Here is an 18,078-nt window from a genome sequence, read left to right on the forward strand (position 1 = left end):
TTATATTTCAATTTAATAATATATTATTATATTATTTATTAAACTTAATTCACATTATTAATGTAATTAAATTTTCTAATTAGAATATTAACCCAATTTTATTATAGTAGTAAATATTTAATTGACTTTACATTAAAATTAAACTTTTAATAGTCTGCTCTCTTTTTTTGGTAAACAATAGTCTACTCTTTTTATATGTTCTTAAGAAATAATAATTTTTTATTGTACCATATTTAAATTTTTTATAATAATCATATAATTATATAAAAATTAAAATAATAATATCATGATTTCTTAACAATTAAAATTAATTAATTAAAAAAGAATGACTATAGTGTATGGGAATGGTTATATTTACAAACTTTTTGTTTACAAATTCTTACAAACTACACTATATTCTCCCGGAAGTACAAAGTGTAATTTGTAAAAATTTGTGAACGGATCCTTCCCCGTAGTGTATACATATTTAATCTTTGTACTCTTATTATTTTTTATTACAGTTAAATTATATTTAAATCAACAGTTGAAATAGAAAGAAACAATAAATATAATTAGTTGAGAAAAATAAGGAAGAGAAAAGCAAAATAAAAAATATTTTATTTGAGATCGTTGATTTAAATTAATTTATTCATTTGAAAAGCAAAATAAAAAAATAATATGGGTGCAAAGATTGAATAGATAGCTATTACAATGCCTGTGTGTATATAGGAATATGATTCTTTGACATCAGTGTCAAATTTAAAGTTTGACAGCTTATCTGATAGTTATTAGATTAAAAAAGATCAATGGTGTCACAATCTTACAAATTAATATTGGTGTCAAACTTTGAAATTTGATACCAAATTTTAACCGTTAATTTCTGTCAATAATTATCATTTATTGAAATTAATTAATAAGTTTAATTTCTAATAAATAATAATTGTTGATTATATATATATATATATATATATATATATATATATAGAGAAAAAAGTTTCCGATGTTACTTTAGATAACTTTATCTAATGTTCATCGAAACGACGTCGTTTTGCAGTTGAAAAATTAAAAAATTAAAGTGATAAAGACTATTATAACCCTGAAATAAATTAAAATTACAAAAATACCATGATTTATGTCCCAAAACGACGTCATTTTAATGAACATTAAATAAAGTTATCTAAAGTAATATAAAAAAAAACAAACTCATATATATATATATTATATATATATATATTTATATATATTATAATAATAATAAATTCTCTTTAAGTTTATTCATACGCACTCAAGTAATCTGAGCCATTTTTCCTTTGTAGATGTGGCATGCCAAAAGTCAAAACGTTAAGGGAACCATAAATGTAATAAATGACGTACTTCAATGAAGCAAAAATATCTATCTCATTTAGTTTAGATAATTGTTTTTTTAACGTAATTTAGATAACTGTTACAGTTGTATACTTGTACTCACCAGTAATAATATGATAATATTTTTTTTTTCTGTGATAAGTTTTATAGTATTTCAACTAATATTATTCTGATCACTGTATTGAATTTCCCCTTTGACTCGATTTCTTGGTCTCCCCTCAATTTCTATAAAATGAAATGGATACGTTTTGTTTAACCAGTTAACATTGTTGTCAACGATATTAAAATAAGTTAGGGAAAACTTCAAAAACTCCCCTACAAGTTTTCTCAAAATCACTTAATCCTCTCCCCAAAATTTGTAATCATTTATCTCCCTACTTAAAAAAATTTTATCACTTACCCCCTAATTTGATTTTCCATCTAAAATTTTGTTAACAGAGTTAATTTTTTTTAAAAATACCAAAATTACCCTGAATAGAAAAACATAATTTCTTCACCAACGCAATTTTAGACGAACTCACAGATTGTTTTCTTTAAGGTAGCCTTGTTAGAATTATTAATTATTAAAATTATTCCTACAAATTTCATTGCTATTAAACACCGCACTCATAATTGTTGGTGTCGTTGATAAAATAAAATGATTAAAAATTTCAGGGAGGGGGTTAAGTAATTTTGAGAAAATTTGTAAGAGTTTTTTTTGAAGTTTTTCCTTAAAAATATTACTTTTAAGCGGTGGCAAGTTTTTTTCGTTGTGATAATATTTGATATTGTGAATGATTTACATCTTAGGGAATTATTAGTGGACGATTCTATTGAGTATCATGTTGGTTTCTTTGTAATCAACTCGTTGATATTTTTAGCCCATGTATTTGAACAACGACACCACCAATTGTGAGTGCGGTGTTTAATAACAATGAAATTTGTAGGAAATAATTTTAATAATTACTAATTCTAACAAGACTACCTTAAAGAAAACATTCCGTGAGTTCGTCTAAAATTGTGTTGGTGAAGAAATTATATTTTTCTTGTTTCTAGTAAGGGTAATTTTGGTATTTTTTAAAAAAATTAACTCTATTAACAAAATTTTGGATGAAAAATCAAATTAGGGAGTAAGTGATAAAACAAATTTAAATAGGAAGGTAAATTATTAAAAATTTCGGAAAGGGGGTTAAGAGATTTTGAGGAAACTTGTAAGGGAGTTTATGAAGTTTTCCCAATAAGTTACAGAGTTGGGTTAAAACTTACTAGCCAATAGATACGCAGCCTTCAACGCATTAGAATTACCTAAACAACAGCACGTAAATGGATCATACCTATAAATATTTTTTATTTTTTTAAAAATTATTCAATCAGTTCATTGTTTCGCAATTAAAAATTTAGTCTATAGATATAATTTAATCTATTATAAAAAAAATAGGCCTATACAATTTTTAGGCTTAAAAAATTGCAAAACAAACTACAATTTAAAAAAAAAATCTCATTCATTAAACATAATTTCCAACAAGAATCTAAATTATGAAAATTTTCAAATAGATTTTTAACAAGATCAAAAATAGTTATTTCTAGGAGTTTTTTCTTTGCTCTTGACAATCTTCATAAATTTTTTATTTTATTTAAAAAAATTAAAATGTCAGCTTGCAAGCTTTTAGGCGAAGACATTTTAGAGTGAGTCTATGACTAAATCCAATTTATTTTCTAAATAGATTAGGTTATATTAAACCTGATGCAAGCCAGACTCTTTTAGGTCCCAAATTATTCAATAGTATATTTAAATGAATTAACTTTTAGTGTTAAGAAATTTATATTCTAATAAATTTAACGAGTTATGTATTATTAAACTTATTAAGTAATGCAATAACATAAAATTAAATAATAATATATCTTTCTGACTGAAAATATATAATAAATTAAAATCTAATTAAATGGCCTTTCATACGTTTCTTTTTGGTTGTCTCTCTCAGTATTATTTTTAAAAAAATATATTTAAATATGGAATATATTTAAAATAAAATAAATAATAACTGATCATAAATGAAAAAACATTTAAATTTAAAATTTTATAAAAACTTAAATTCCAATAATAGACCAATCAGAATCTACCTCCTAAAAGTTTTGTATATATCTAATAACTTAATTGCATTTTATTCGTGTTCTTAGAAAAGTCAAACAATATTATGTAACCCATAAACCCACATTCCAAATCAATTATATCATAGCAAAAAAAATAATTTATTGTTTTTTAAATAAAAAATTATGAATTTATGGTTGTTTTGGAAATAATTACACATTTAATGCTCAATATCACGCACAATTTGGACGTCACCAATCACGCCTAATTTAGGCGTTACTCGATAGGCAGTCACGCTTAATTTAAGCTTCATTCATCAGGTGTTGACATGTGTCACATTTTTTTTCAAAAAAAAATTAATTTAATCGTAAAACTTCTGAAGGCCATAAGTATTGATTCGGGTATCCGAATCAGATAATTTTTTTTGATTCCACATAACTTTTTGAGATCTACGTAATAACACCTTATTTGACATATTTTATCTCTCACAAACATAATTTAAATTTGCAACAATGAGACTTTATCTTATAATCGTTAGATTGTGACCCAATAAATTAATAATTAATTAATAAGTGTGACCCAATAAATTATAATCGTTAGATTGACGAAAATTAACGGTTAAGATTTAGTAGTAACAAGTAATAAAAAAAATGTAGTAATTATAATATTTCCCTTATTTATTTCTATAACAGCGGGAGACAATGTAGTTTAATATAAAATAAAAAGAAAAGTAATATGACAATAACATGCCCCTAAACAATACGATAATATAATTTGATTAAACTCCCAAATTCTAATAGTGTGTTAAATTAATAAAAAATAAATAAGAGAATATAATAAAAATAGTAAAAAGATCAGTATAAACTTTCGTCATAATTCAAATTGCCATCATTAATTTCAAACCATGACTTCTAAAATAAAGTTTCATTGTTGCAAATTCAAATTGTGTTTGTGAGAGATAAAATATGCCAAATGAGGTGTCATTGTGTAGATCTCGAAAAGTTATGTGAAATCAAAAAAATTACTTGATTCGGATACCCGAGTCAAAAGTTATGGACAATGGTCTCCAGAAATTTTACGATTAAATTTTTTTTTTTTGGAAAAAAAAAATGTGACATGTGTCAACACTTAATGAGTGACGCCTAAATTAGGCGTGACTGCCTCTTGAGTGACGCCTAAATTAGTCGTGATTGGTGACGTCCAAATTAACTGTGATATTGTGCAATAAATATGTAATTATTTCTAAAACAGTCACAAATTCGTAATTTTTTATTTAAAATACAATATATCAATTTTTTGCCATTATATCATCTTAGCAAATAATCATAGAGAGTAGTAAGTTCTATATAAGTAGAATTATATTTTATACTTTCACTATAAAAATCCAGAATCTGCTTAAAAACACTTAAAGAATGTAAAGATATCTCATGGTTAAAAAAAAATACATGTTAGTTCACCAAAAAAAACAATACATGTTATGTCAAACTCTTTAAATAAAATAGTAAGTTGTTTACCTAAAAAACAAAAAAATAGTAAGCAAATAGCGTTGTGATTTGTACTTGTTACTCTTGCTTATAAGAAAAAAATGTACTCTGATTTTTATTTTTTTATGGGTTTAATGTTTCTCCGGTTATTGAAGATAAAATTATTTTCAGTGAATTCAAAATAACATTATTTTGGAATTAAAAATTTAAAATAATAAAGACTAATATAATCCTAGAATAATTTAGAATTACAAAAATACATTTTTCTTAATATCAAAACGATGTCAATTTGGATTCACTGAAAATAAATTATTTTCATTGACTAAAGATACATTAAAACTTTTTTTATTAGTATGAACTGTGGAATATTCACCATGATACAAAATAACAAGTTTTAGGAAAAAGTATTTGCTATTTTAAAGGACATAATTTTATGTTATTTTAGATAAAACGACGTCTTTTGGTGTATAATTGATATTTTTTACATTCTCTTTCTTGTATTTTCTCTCTCTTCCAAATTTTATAGAGGAAAGAAAATGTAAAAAAATCATCAAACATATACCAAAATAATGTCATTTTTAATCTAAAATGGCACAAAATTGTGTCCTTTAAAATGATAAACGTTTGTACTAAAAAAAGTTAAATGACAAACGTTTCTCCCTAGTAAACCACATAAAGATTTTTTTTTCTTTTGTTTGAATTTTGGAAATATAGTTTCTTATGTTGCATCCATGCACACACACAAAAATGTGTGGAACCCATTTATTTTCTTTCTTTTTCTTCTTTTGTATTGGGTCTCATCCTTTTTTGTGTGTATAATATAATTATCTCATACAACAAAGTATATTTCTTTAAATTTTATGACTGTCTGATAGCTTATATTTACGAAAAAAATTTCTTCACAGCCACTTTGTTATTATTGAATTAAAATCAAAATATATATTTTTAATATTATTTTATAACCATTAATTTAATTTAATCCAATATAATAAAAATAGTGATAAGAAAAAAAAGATTATAAATATAACCTCTTGTTACTTTAATATATTCAAAAGCTTTTATTACAGCTTGCCTTTATGAGCACTAATTTTGTAGAATTATTCGTTCATCAATCTGAATGCCTTTCCATTTGTTATACATTATCCTTTTCTTATTTCTGAATGAATAGATTTAATTTCGTTGTTTATACAAACGTGGGAATTAGAGCCCAGGAGATTTTGCTTATTGATACAATAGAAACATTCAAAGATGGAATTTAAAAAGGTTATCATTACCAAGTCAAAGTGCGAGCAAGGTCAAATTTTAGTGGTAATAGAGCGTTCACTAGTAGGAAGTATCATTAATTAGGTGGAAATTTTAAGTTGAGTGCATGGATTGGGTCAAAAGAGGAAGTTAGGCATTTGAGTTTAGTCTCTCTTTGTAACTGTGGCACCGGAAGCCACTTAACATTTTTCATAAGTCCAATTAAGCATTGATTAGATGGTTTTTGGTTGGTGATCTAGTAAGAAGCAGGAACAAAGGCATAGGCATGTTTATGATGTTCATGGGAACATGGACATGCATAGAACAATTTTTGAAGGACATTAAAATTTGAATGAGGTATGATCAACAAATATATACTGGGGCCAACTTTGATGGCAGGTCTAAATTAAGAGCCTCACTTGTATTGGATTATGAAAAATTGGTAGAAATTATGGTCTTATGACGAGCGTGAATGAAGGGTGATAATGAGCTATAATTCCTACTGATCAATAAGAATGTTCGGTAATCTTTCATTCATCGTTTACTCAATAATTTATATAAAAGGGATCACGGATTAGGTCTGTTCTAAGAAAATTAAAGTCCAAACTGAATTCACTTCACAGTTCTCATCCTATTTAAAAAAAAAAAAAAAATCAAAGGTGTGGGTTATAACCATTAAGTTTTATTTCCATATTTGTATGGTCATGATTCCCCAAATTTAATACTTTATATTTATTTTCACCTTTGTATAGTTATGATTTCTCATATTTAATGCTTTCACTTTAAATATGGAGAATCATGACCATACAAAGATGGAAATAAATATAACCGTTGGATCAACATAATCGATCTAACGGTGAAATTGATTGATAGTCACTTGATAGTAACACAACTTGGTTGTCACAATATCATTCCCCATATATTATTTGATAAGAGAGAATCATGATCAATGTAGAATTTATAAGCTAACGAAGGGAGAGACAACCACAAGTCATTGTCCAGAAGACTTAATTGAAGCCAAAAGAGGTGGTGTAGAAGAAGGGTAGGGGTGTTCATCAACCGATTCAAACTATGGTGACTGAATCGAAAAACCGATAATTGAAAATTGAAAAAAGAACTCAAATTTTAATTGCATTGAATCGATTTTCAGTTTAGTTGGTGAAAATCAATTCAATTCAAATCGATCTAATACATTAATTCCTTCTACCTACTTGGACCTATTCCCAATCATAATCCAAAAAATTTTAAACCCAAGACTCATTAATCCATCAGTTTAACCCAAAAAAAAATTATCGGTACATTCTAGCAAGTTTCCATTACTACCATCATTGTGATTTCAATCTTTGGATAGGATACTACAAAAGTATGAAATTTTTGCTACATGAATATAGAATTTGAATTGAGTTAAGGATTTGCTTTTATTTAGTTTTATAATTTTCACATAAATGTGATATTACTATAATACTTATGTGCCAAAATCTGAAATAAAAAATAGTTCTAAGATCTCTGTATATTAGTAATTGAGATTAATTTTTCTTACTTTGTTATTGACTAATTTTCCTTCTTATCCAATAGGTGATAGATACTTGAAACCGAGTTTACCTAATTTCAACTTTTTGTTGTACTATATTAAAATTTAGATTATCATTTACTAATACTTCTAGATTACACAGTAATCATTATACAAACTTTACAAAGCAAATACATACAAAAGATATGTTATTTGCACAATAATCATCACACAAATTTTAGACTTTTCAAAAAATCGAAAACCAATTCAATCCAAACCGAATAAAATTGGATTGGATCGAATTTTAAAAAAAAATCCAAACTGAATGGATGATTACATTATCAAACCGAAATAATTGGATCGAATGATTTTTGCTTCTAAACCGATCCAATCCATACGGTGAACACCCCTAAAGAAAAGTAGGCGGGTTTAAAAGGTGTGCATTTGTGAGGCTTAGCTTTTTTCTTTTTTTTCTAAGATATTCTCTGGCCGACAGTCGAAGACTAATCATATCAATGCGAAATATCACATTAAGTGGGTAAACCCAAAGTATGACTTTAGTGTAAGAATAAAAAGTTTTACTTCCTATCTTAGATGTTGATTTTCATGCATGTACTTACAAAAAAATATATTAAATTATAGCCATTAATTAATGATTAAACTCTAATAAATTATGCTCTTTAGATGCATGAAAATTAATAACTGAAATAAGGTGTAAATTATTATTATTATTATATATATATAAGATCTTTTTACATCAGTATAAAAATAATAAATCTTACACTCAATCTTAAATGTCAATTTTCGTCACTACAAGAAAAAAAATTATTAGTGACAAAACTTTATGAAATTTCATCACAAATTCCTACGTCGTAAGTAAATCTCGTCACAAATTCCTGAGTCGCAAGTTTAATTGTGACGAAATTTGATTAGTTGTGTAGAAAATTGTCATTTGTGACAAAATATATGACGAAATTTTTCGTCACAAATAAACTTTTTTCTTGTAGTGCGTATATTTAACAGTTATAATTTATTAAAAATTAATAATTAATGATTGATAATAACTTAATTAATTACAATCGTTTAATTGAAAAAATCCAAGATTAAGATTAAATATAAAATTTACTACTTTTATAGTGGTGGAAGAAGATCCTCAACTAAATTGTAGTGGGAAGTCTACAAAGATCCCATGAAAATAGAAAGAGAGAAATAACACAATCCACTCTAATTGCATTTTCCACAACTACCAAATAGGTTGTCCAAAAGAATATTTGATCAATATGATAACGGTGATAATGGAAAAATTCCAAACAGTGTTTGGTCGACTTCTATTCATTATTTAACGATGAATAATCAAGTTCTGGCGAGTGTCATGACATAAAAATATGTCAATTCATGTTTAGGATCTGATTTCAATTAATTAATTATTATTATAAATGATTGTTTATTAATATAAAAAAGTATTCTAATCCTGTTTTTACATGTCCATAATAAATAAACCTAAGTAAACCTGACTTAAGTGGAAAAAAGATTCTATCATAATCTATCTCGAATAACACAATACCGAACACCTGGCACTTTAGTTTTCTCATGAAGTGCTTTGTTATTATAAAAGTAAACGCATTTTTTTTATTATTGTTTGTCTTTTAAAATATATAAAATTATGTTATTTTAATTAAAATTATTATGTTTTATAATGAAAAAAATAGGAATTATAATGAGGACAAATGGAAGATTTTTTTAATTTAAATACTAAATATCTAATAATAAATTTAATTAAAATAACTATCATCTAAAAGAATAAATATATTTTTTTTATAAAAGTAAATGCATATTATTATAACAATATTCAATATCATGTTGCAGGAAAGTAAAATGATGGTATTAGTTGAGACTCGCTCTCAGGGTGATCGTTGCTCAGCTATAATGCAAAAATTGAGTTTTGGTAAGTGTCTGATTGAAAAGGTGCATGGGTTCACACAGGGTATTTGGTTTTTGTGGTCCTCACGATTTGTCCAAGTAGATCTGATTGAAAAGGCGCATGGGTTCACACAGCTTGACAGGGCTTGTGCCAACTTATCATGGAGGTTGGTGTTTGAAAATGCAGATGTGACCAACTTGGCAAGGACATGCTCAGATCATAACCCATTACTAATTAGACTAATGGAAAAGAAGTTAGATTAGGTAGAGAGGTCTTTCTGATTTTTGGCAGCGTGGCTTGATCATGAGGAATTTAAATTATTCATGGATAATTGCTGAAATAGTAGAGAATATTTGGTGGATATGCTGCAACAGTTTATGCCCCAACTGAAGATATGGAATAAAACATTATTTGGTAATATCTTCAAAATGAAAGAGCAGATTTCTAAGGAGTTGGAGATTGGAGAATATCCAAAATCTTATGATGCATCATGATTCCCCTCAGCTTCATTATCTGGAGGTAGATTGTCAGATAAGGTTGGAGTATGTATTAGATCAGGAGGAGAAACTGTGGTTTCGGAATATCCAAGCAAAAGTGGATCTTTGAAGCGGACAGAAACACCAGGTTCTACCATCTAAAGACAGTGGCTCATAGGCAGATCAAAAGAATCTCTTGGTTAAGAAATGAAGCAAATCAGTGGGTTGAGGATGAGAACCAGCTAAGGCATCTTGCCTGTGATTTCTATAAAAGGCTTTTTGAGGAGGATTGCAGTGAGCGGAGATGGATTTCATCCCAAACAATGTGACCTCAATTGCCCGTAAGGAGTGTGCAGCGGCTTGAAGAGATGCCTAACCGTTTGGAAATTTCTTGCAACTTATTTGAGATGAGTCCGTTCAAAGCCCCGGAAGTAGATGATTATCCTGTAATTTTTTTCCAGAGAAATTGGGAACAACTGCAAGCCCATGTATGTGATCATGTCAGAAATATTTGGTAGAAACCAGATTTAATTAAAAGAGTAAATGAGACTTTGGTGGTGTTAATTCCCAAGACGAAGGTTCCATATTCCATGTCCCAGTTTCGACCCATCTCTTTATGCATGATATCTTATAAGATGATCACAAAGATTATTGCCATTCGTCTTAAGCCTCTTATGGACAAGCTGATATCCCCATACTAGGCAAGTTTTTGTCCCTAAGCATCATATCCATGATAATATTGTCATTGCGCAGTAGTTAATTCATAGTATGCACAACATGCGAGGCCGAAAGCCTTTTATGGCAATAAAATTTGATCTTATAAAAGCTTATGATAGACTAAGTTGGAGTTTTATCAGAAATGTTTTGGAAGAGATCCCTTTGCCAAGTAAACTTGTTCATATTATTATGTCGGCTATCACTTCCTCGTCCATAAATATTCTATGGAATGGGGGTAAGACAGGTACTTTCACTCCGTCCAGAGGGGTGCGACAAGGTGACTCATTATCCCCATATTTATTCGTGTTGGCCGGTTTAATCATGAAATCATCCATTCGATTTGGATTTTTTTTCAAATCCAATCTGATCCAATCCAATTTTATTTGGTTTAGATTGGATCGATTTTTGGTTTTTTGTAAAACCTAAGATTTGTATGATGATTTTTGTGAAAATAACATATCTATTGTATATATCGGCTTTGTAAAGTTTGTATGATGATTATTGTGCAATCTAGAAGCATTGTATAACAAAAAGTTGAATTACCATCTTTTACCTCCAATAAAAAGTTATAATATGGTTTCCTTTTATACGAAGTAACTCAAATTTTCATTCTCTAGAGGAGCTGTTGTACAACAATAACTCATGTAATAAAAATATATTATGTATCTTACCAAAAAAACATAACATAGATCAAGCACAACCCACTTTCTCCAATATGATGGGTTAATGGGTCTTGGATTTAGAATTTTTGCTATATGGTTTTGGGGCTATGATTGGGGAAATGCTCAAGTAGGTAGATGGTAAGGTTGGAAAATCGTTGGATCGATTTCGATTGGATCAGTTTTCACCAACCAATCCAAAAACCGATCCAATCCATTTAAATTTTGTGATTTTTTTTCGTTTTTTTTTCCGATTAATTTGGTTTTCAGTTTTTCGGTTCGGTCACCGCGATTTGAATTGGTTTGATTCGGTTGATGAACACCCCTAGTGTTGGCTATGGAGAAACTCACCCACATAATCCTTACTGCGGTAAGTGGCAAGTTGTGGCATCCCATTAAAGCAGGGAGGGGAGGGCCAAATATATCTCATCTAATGTTCGTAGATGACCTGATGTTATTCGTTGAGGCTTCCCAGGAGCAACTGGAAGTGGTCCTCAAGTGTCTTAGTCTTTTTGAAGAGATATCTAGGCATAAGTTAAGTGCTCAGAAAACTAGCTTTTTTGTCTCCAAGAATACCTCAGAGGAATTGGCAATCAATATTTTGGATAAGAGTCGCTTGATGAGAGTTCAAAATGTGGGGCATTATCTAGATGCTTGGATGACTCATGGTCATGCAACAAAGCAGAATTATATGGCCATTATTGATAGAATCCGAGATAAGCTTGTTGGCTGGCTAAAGCAGTGCCTCTCACAAGGTGGTCGTATCACTCTTGAACAATCTGTTATTTCATATATTCCTTTCTTCTATATGCAGCTGGTCAAAATCAACTCATGATTTGTGCAAAAAATCGAGCGGATTTAATGAAAGTTCATTTAGGGTGACAAAGAGAGGCAACAATGGTGGCATTCCATTGGCTGAAACGCACTGACACTCCCAAAAGAAAACAGAGGATCGGGAATCAAAAGACTGGTGAAGATGAATTCTACTTTCCTGGAAAAAGCGACATGAAGACTACAACATGACAAGGAAAGTCTTTGGGCTTAAGTGTTAAAGGGCAAGTATGGTGGGTTGGTTAATGATAACGACCATTTCTCGTAAAGGCGGGCTACTCAAGGTTTTGGGCAACTTTATGTAAGGTGTGGCAGGAATTAGCGGACAAGCTAGTGTAGGAAATAGGAGATAAGAGATCTATTTCTTTTTGGTTAGACCGTTGGGTAAGAGGATTACCACCTCTTATTCAACTTACCTTTTGCTCCATTCCTATAGATACGTTTGATGACAAACTAGATAGGTTTGTTGAGGGAAATAACAATTAACAGTTGAGCTTGTTGAGAGATGTTCTTCCTGAATAGGTTGTCTAGTGCATCCATAGCATACTTACTCGAAAAGCAGGTGATGGATTGGATAAGAATTTCTAGCTATTAGATGGTGGTTCTTAGGTTTCAATTAAAGCTCTGTATCAATCTTTTATAGCAGACAAGGAGATTGCGTATTTCGAAGTGGAAGAGGCCACAAAGAATCAAATTATTCATGTGAAAGGTCGTGCATCATCATATTCCAACGAAGGCAATAATGGCAGAGTGGGATGATGGCAGTCCACTTTGTCCTATTTGTAGGATGGAGAATGTAAAGTTGTTACATGCTTTGTGTGACTACTCTCTCGGTCAGCAAGTCTGGAAAGATCTTTGGCCCTTTGCATGAGGGGCAAACTTCTTATTCGCTTCTTTGGAAGATTGGTTGGTTATGAATATGCATTGGCAGCGATTAGTTGGTAGGGACATTCCATGGTATTCTACCTTTATGATCATCTACTAGATGATCCAGAGTTGGAGGAAAGAGAGGATTCATAGCAGTAAGCCAGTGCTGAATTTCATTTCTATGCGGGCGATAGGCAAGGTTATGGATATCCATGATACTTTACAATTGGTTAATCAGAGGATTATGAGGGGGGAAATTTTGAACATGGCAATTTGTTGGCAGCCACCGAAAATTGATGTGGTGAAACTTAATACAGATGGTGTTGCAAGAGGAAATCCAAGTAGGTCGGCTTGTGGTGGTCTCTTGCGGGACTCACAAGGAGGTTGTCTAGGTGGTTTCTCCTATAGAGTAGGATGGTGTTCAGCGCTAAAAGCAGAACTTTGGGGGATTTTGAGAGGTTTGGAATTTCCTGGAACACGAGGTGGAGAAGTCTGATTTTTGAATGTGATGCAGTAACGATTATTTCCTTGCTCACCAAGCCTTGTGATGAGGCCCATGAGTTGGATTTGTCGACTCGGATAAGGGAATGATTGGAGCATGGTTGGCAGATTCATCTAGTGTACGCCTTCCGGGAAACGAACTGTTGTGTTGACTGGTTGGCTAATTACCTCTTAGATAACTCGGAGTTGGATGATGTTTGACATTTCATCAGACCGCCTACAGTTCTTACTTTGCTCTTGCAGGCTGATACAACAGGGTTCTCTAGACCCAGGGATTTCACGTTGAGATGATTTGTTCTTGGTCTTGTGTCTTTTTGCTTTGCTGATTTTTGTTTTCTTTTATTTTGGGCTTAGCCCTTCCTTGTTACCAAATAAATAAATAAATAACTTTGTCATGTTATCGATAATTCATTTTTAGTGCCTCAATTTTTATTTTTTTTAAATACGGGCCCCACAAAATTCTCTTCCTTTTTTTTTTCGTAACATGACAAACGAAAACCCTTGTTTTTTTCTCTTTCTTTTAAGAAAATTATTATGGCATCCTTATAAGTAATAAATGTTTTTCAATAATAGAGTTCTTGTAACTTAGTGGCAAATGTTGCTAGCAAAATGTAATAAGTTATGAATTCCATTTGCAAAACTTAAATATTTTGTCAAAATTTTCAAAAATATATTTAGAATTTTATAATAATGAGGCAGGATATACTTTTCATCAAAAAAGTTTACCACTCTTAAAGCCAATTTAATCACCGTTGATTTCCATCAATCTACCGGTTATAATTTATTCGAAATTAATAATTAATTAATAAATATGACACAATATATATTATTAATTTCTAATAGATTATAACTGTAATATCCTCTAAATATTTAAATATATTTAGAAATAATAATAAATAAAAATAGATGAGAAAATAAATCTAGAAAGATTAACTAGGAATACTAACATCCTTCATTTTTTATACATGGATGGAAGTCAGTACAAATATTTTACACTCTAAATATTTTACATCAGTTCCACACATATATTACATTCCTAACTCCATCAGGTTACAATGTTTATTCTACATACTTCTCATTCTAGTCTAGCCTATAGGTGTAGGACTCCACACTTCCTGCATGGAATATGGCTGCTGCTCCTTGGTTTCCAACTATAATGTAAAATTCCCAACGATCGTCATAAAAATAAATATTCACAGTCCATCCTTCTCCAGAAAAAGATAAGTTAGGCATGATGGTTTTCTGAAAAGGTTAGCACAAAATAAATAAATGTGAGATAATTCTCAGTAATATTGAGATGTTTAAACTATAACCATTTCCAGCCATAATAATGGAAAATATCAATTTCCCAAGTTTATTTCATAACTGAAATAATAACATAAATAATAAATAATAATAACAAATTGTATAATAATTTACTGAAGCCAGTTTAATTCCACATTTTGTGTGTCTCCTACTTGTGAAAAGTTATGATATGGCGGAACTCAAGCCATGATAAGGCGTCCCTTACCCTAACTATCTGATCCCAAACTTTTGAGAGTCAGTTCATAGTAGTAACATACAGTTAAAATTTACACATACTCTTAATATTTATTTGGTACCAAATAATTTATTGTATCTTACTGCTAAGGAAAATTTAAAATTTGATGAAAATCAAATACATTGAGAGGTAGAATAAAATCAAAAGAAAGATTAAGGTAGGACTATAGATGCAAATAATATTAAATAAGAGAAGAAATTAAAAAATATTTTGACAGAATAACAACATTACAAATTTTTACAAATAAATGAAAAGAATATAACTGGAAGGAAGAAAATAGAAAGAAAGTTTTACTCTCTCAATATTACCTTTTTTTTCTTCTATTATCTCTTCGTCTTCTTCGCCTACGTATTATGTTCTTCTCCGTAAATTTTCTAACGCTCCTTATGCAAATGAAATTTGAAGTGCTATAACTAATATAAATATATATGTGTGTGTCTAGGTGCTGAATCACCCCTTTCTTTCTTTTTTGTTTTTCTTTTCTTTTCTTTTTTTACATCACTGTAACTACATCATTTACCTTACATCACATAAATTAAAACATGGCATTGTGGCTTTGGAGGGGTGTTCCACGTGGCCCCTTCCTTGCCATATATATTATATATATATATATAATATATATGGGCAGGATATTCTTACACCAGTGTAAGAATTAGAAGTCTTACACCAAATCTGAATCATTGATTTACTTGAATCTAACAGTTCAAATATCTAAAAAATTAGAACCATTAGTTAGAAATAGGATCAACGACCAAGATTAAGAGTGTAACTTACACTGGTGTAAAATGATCCTGGCCCTATATATATATATATATTATAATATTATTTTATATATTAACTCATTTTAATAATAAATAATATTAATTAATTCTTATAAAATAATTATAGTATTGTTATTATTTTTAATTAATAATTTAGGATGTTTAGTAAATATTTAATTAGAAATAATTTACTGTGATAAAAATTTTAAGAAAATAATTTAATATATATTTATTGATTATTATTAATATTTTTCACTGGTATAGTTTATTTCCTTTATGATTTTAAACACATACGATTTTATTAACAGTTGTTATAATATTAAATTAATAAATAAAACAGTACATATCTATTATAATTTATCTATCATTCAGTTAAATATTTTATTAACTAATCAATGTCTCATATTAATAGTCATATTAGTTATTATTTACAGTTAGTGATATAATATATATTTATAATATATTCTTATATTTACAGGTTAAGATTTAAATATTATACTTACCATATGTTATTTAAATTTTATAAGTTAATAGTATTCATCATAAGACTTATCATATACTACATTTAATGTTGCCCTTATAATTTTATATAATCACACATGTAACATAAATAAAATTTATTTATTTACTTATTTATTAATAATAATAATTTATTTATTTATAGCAAATATAATAATAATAATAATTTATTTATCTATTATTATCATTATTATCAATATTAATATTTTATATATTATTACTTTGATTATTATTACTATTATTTTACTTTACTTTTATTCGGTTATTACATTTCTCTTCTCCTAAATAAAATTTTGCCCTCAAAATTTAGACATACCTTTTAAAAAAAATTCTGGATAACTCTGTCGTAACTCTTCTTCTTTTTCCCATGTGGCTTCGTGTGGTGAAAGTCCTTCCCAACGTACTTTAATTAACAGAATCACCCTATTTCTCAGTTGCTTTAGATTTTTGTCAAGGATTTGAGCTGGTCTTGTACTAATAGTCAGATTCTCTTTAACTTGTACTGTGTCTATATCGAGAATGTGCGAAGGATCTGGGACATACTTTCTAAGCTGAGAAACATGAAAAACACTGTGGAGATTGGAAAGATGAGGCGGAAGGGCAAGTTGGTAAGCAACTGGCCCTATTTTTTGGAGTATTTGAAACAAACCAATATACCTAAGACTCAATTTTCTAACTTTGAGGGTTCTACCTACACCTGTGGTAGGAGAAAGTTTAAGAAAGACATGTTCTCCTTCTTCAAAAGACAAAGGTTTTCGCCTGTTATCAGCATAACTTTTCTGTATGTTTTGTGCCTTTTCAAAGTTTTCCTTTATCATCTGAATTTGTCTCGAGGTTTCTTGGACTAATTCCGGCCCTAATAATTGTTTTTCCCCTTTTTCATACCAACACACTGGAGATCTACACTTTCTTCCATAGAGTGCTTCATATGGAGCCATTCCAATACTAGAGTGGTAACTATTATTATAAGCAAACTCCATTAATGGCAGATATCTATCCCAACTACCTCCTTGTTCAAGGATGCAAGCTCTCAGCATATCCTCTAAAGTTTGAATGGTTCTCTCAGTTTAACCATCAGTTTGAGGATGATATGATGTACTAAGTCTCAACTTAGTTCCAAAGGCTTGCTGTAAATATCCCCAAAATCTAGAAGTAAATCTAGGGTCTCTATCTGACACAATACTTAGAGGTATCCCATGAAGTTTGACAATTTCTTTTATATATAGTTGGGCTAATCTCTCAATAGAATATTGAGCCCTAATTGATAAAAAAATGAGCAGATTTGGTTAATCGATCAATCATTACCCAAATTTCATCATACCCCTCTTGGGTTCTTGGTAAACCCATCATAAAATCAGTAGCTATACTTTTCCACTTCTACTCTGGTATGTCTAGTGACTAAATTAATCCTAAAGGCTTTTGATGTTTAATTTTCACTTTTTGACAAATTAAATATTTTAAAACATACTGAGCAATATCCTTTTTCATTCCTGGCAACCAAAATGTCTTTTTCAAATCTTGATACACTTTGGTGGGACCAGGATGAACTGTAAATTTACTGTTATGTGCCTCATTCAAAACTTCTTTCATCAATTCTTCCTTCTTAGGTACAACAATTCTTCTTTGAAATTTCACCAA

Source organism: Gastrolobium bilobum, unplaced genomic scaffold (assembly GCF_033153095.1).
Source record: "Gastrolobium bilobum isolate Gb01-03AN ecotype WA unplaced genomic scaffold, APGP_CSIRO_Gbil_v1 utg2457, whole genome shotgun sequence".
In the NCBI taxonomy this organism is placed as follows: domain Eukaryota; kingdom Viridiplantae; phylum Streptophyta; class Magnoliopsida; order Fabales; family Fabaceae; genus Gastrolobium; species Gastrolobium bilobum.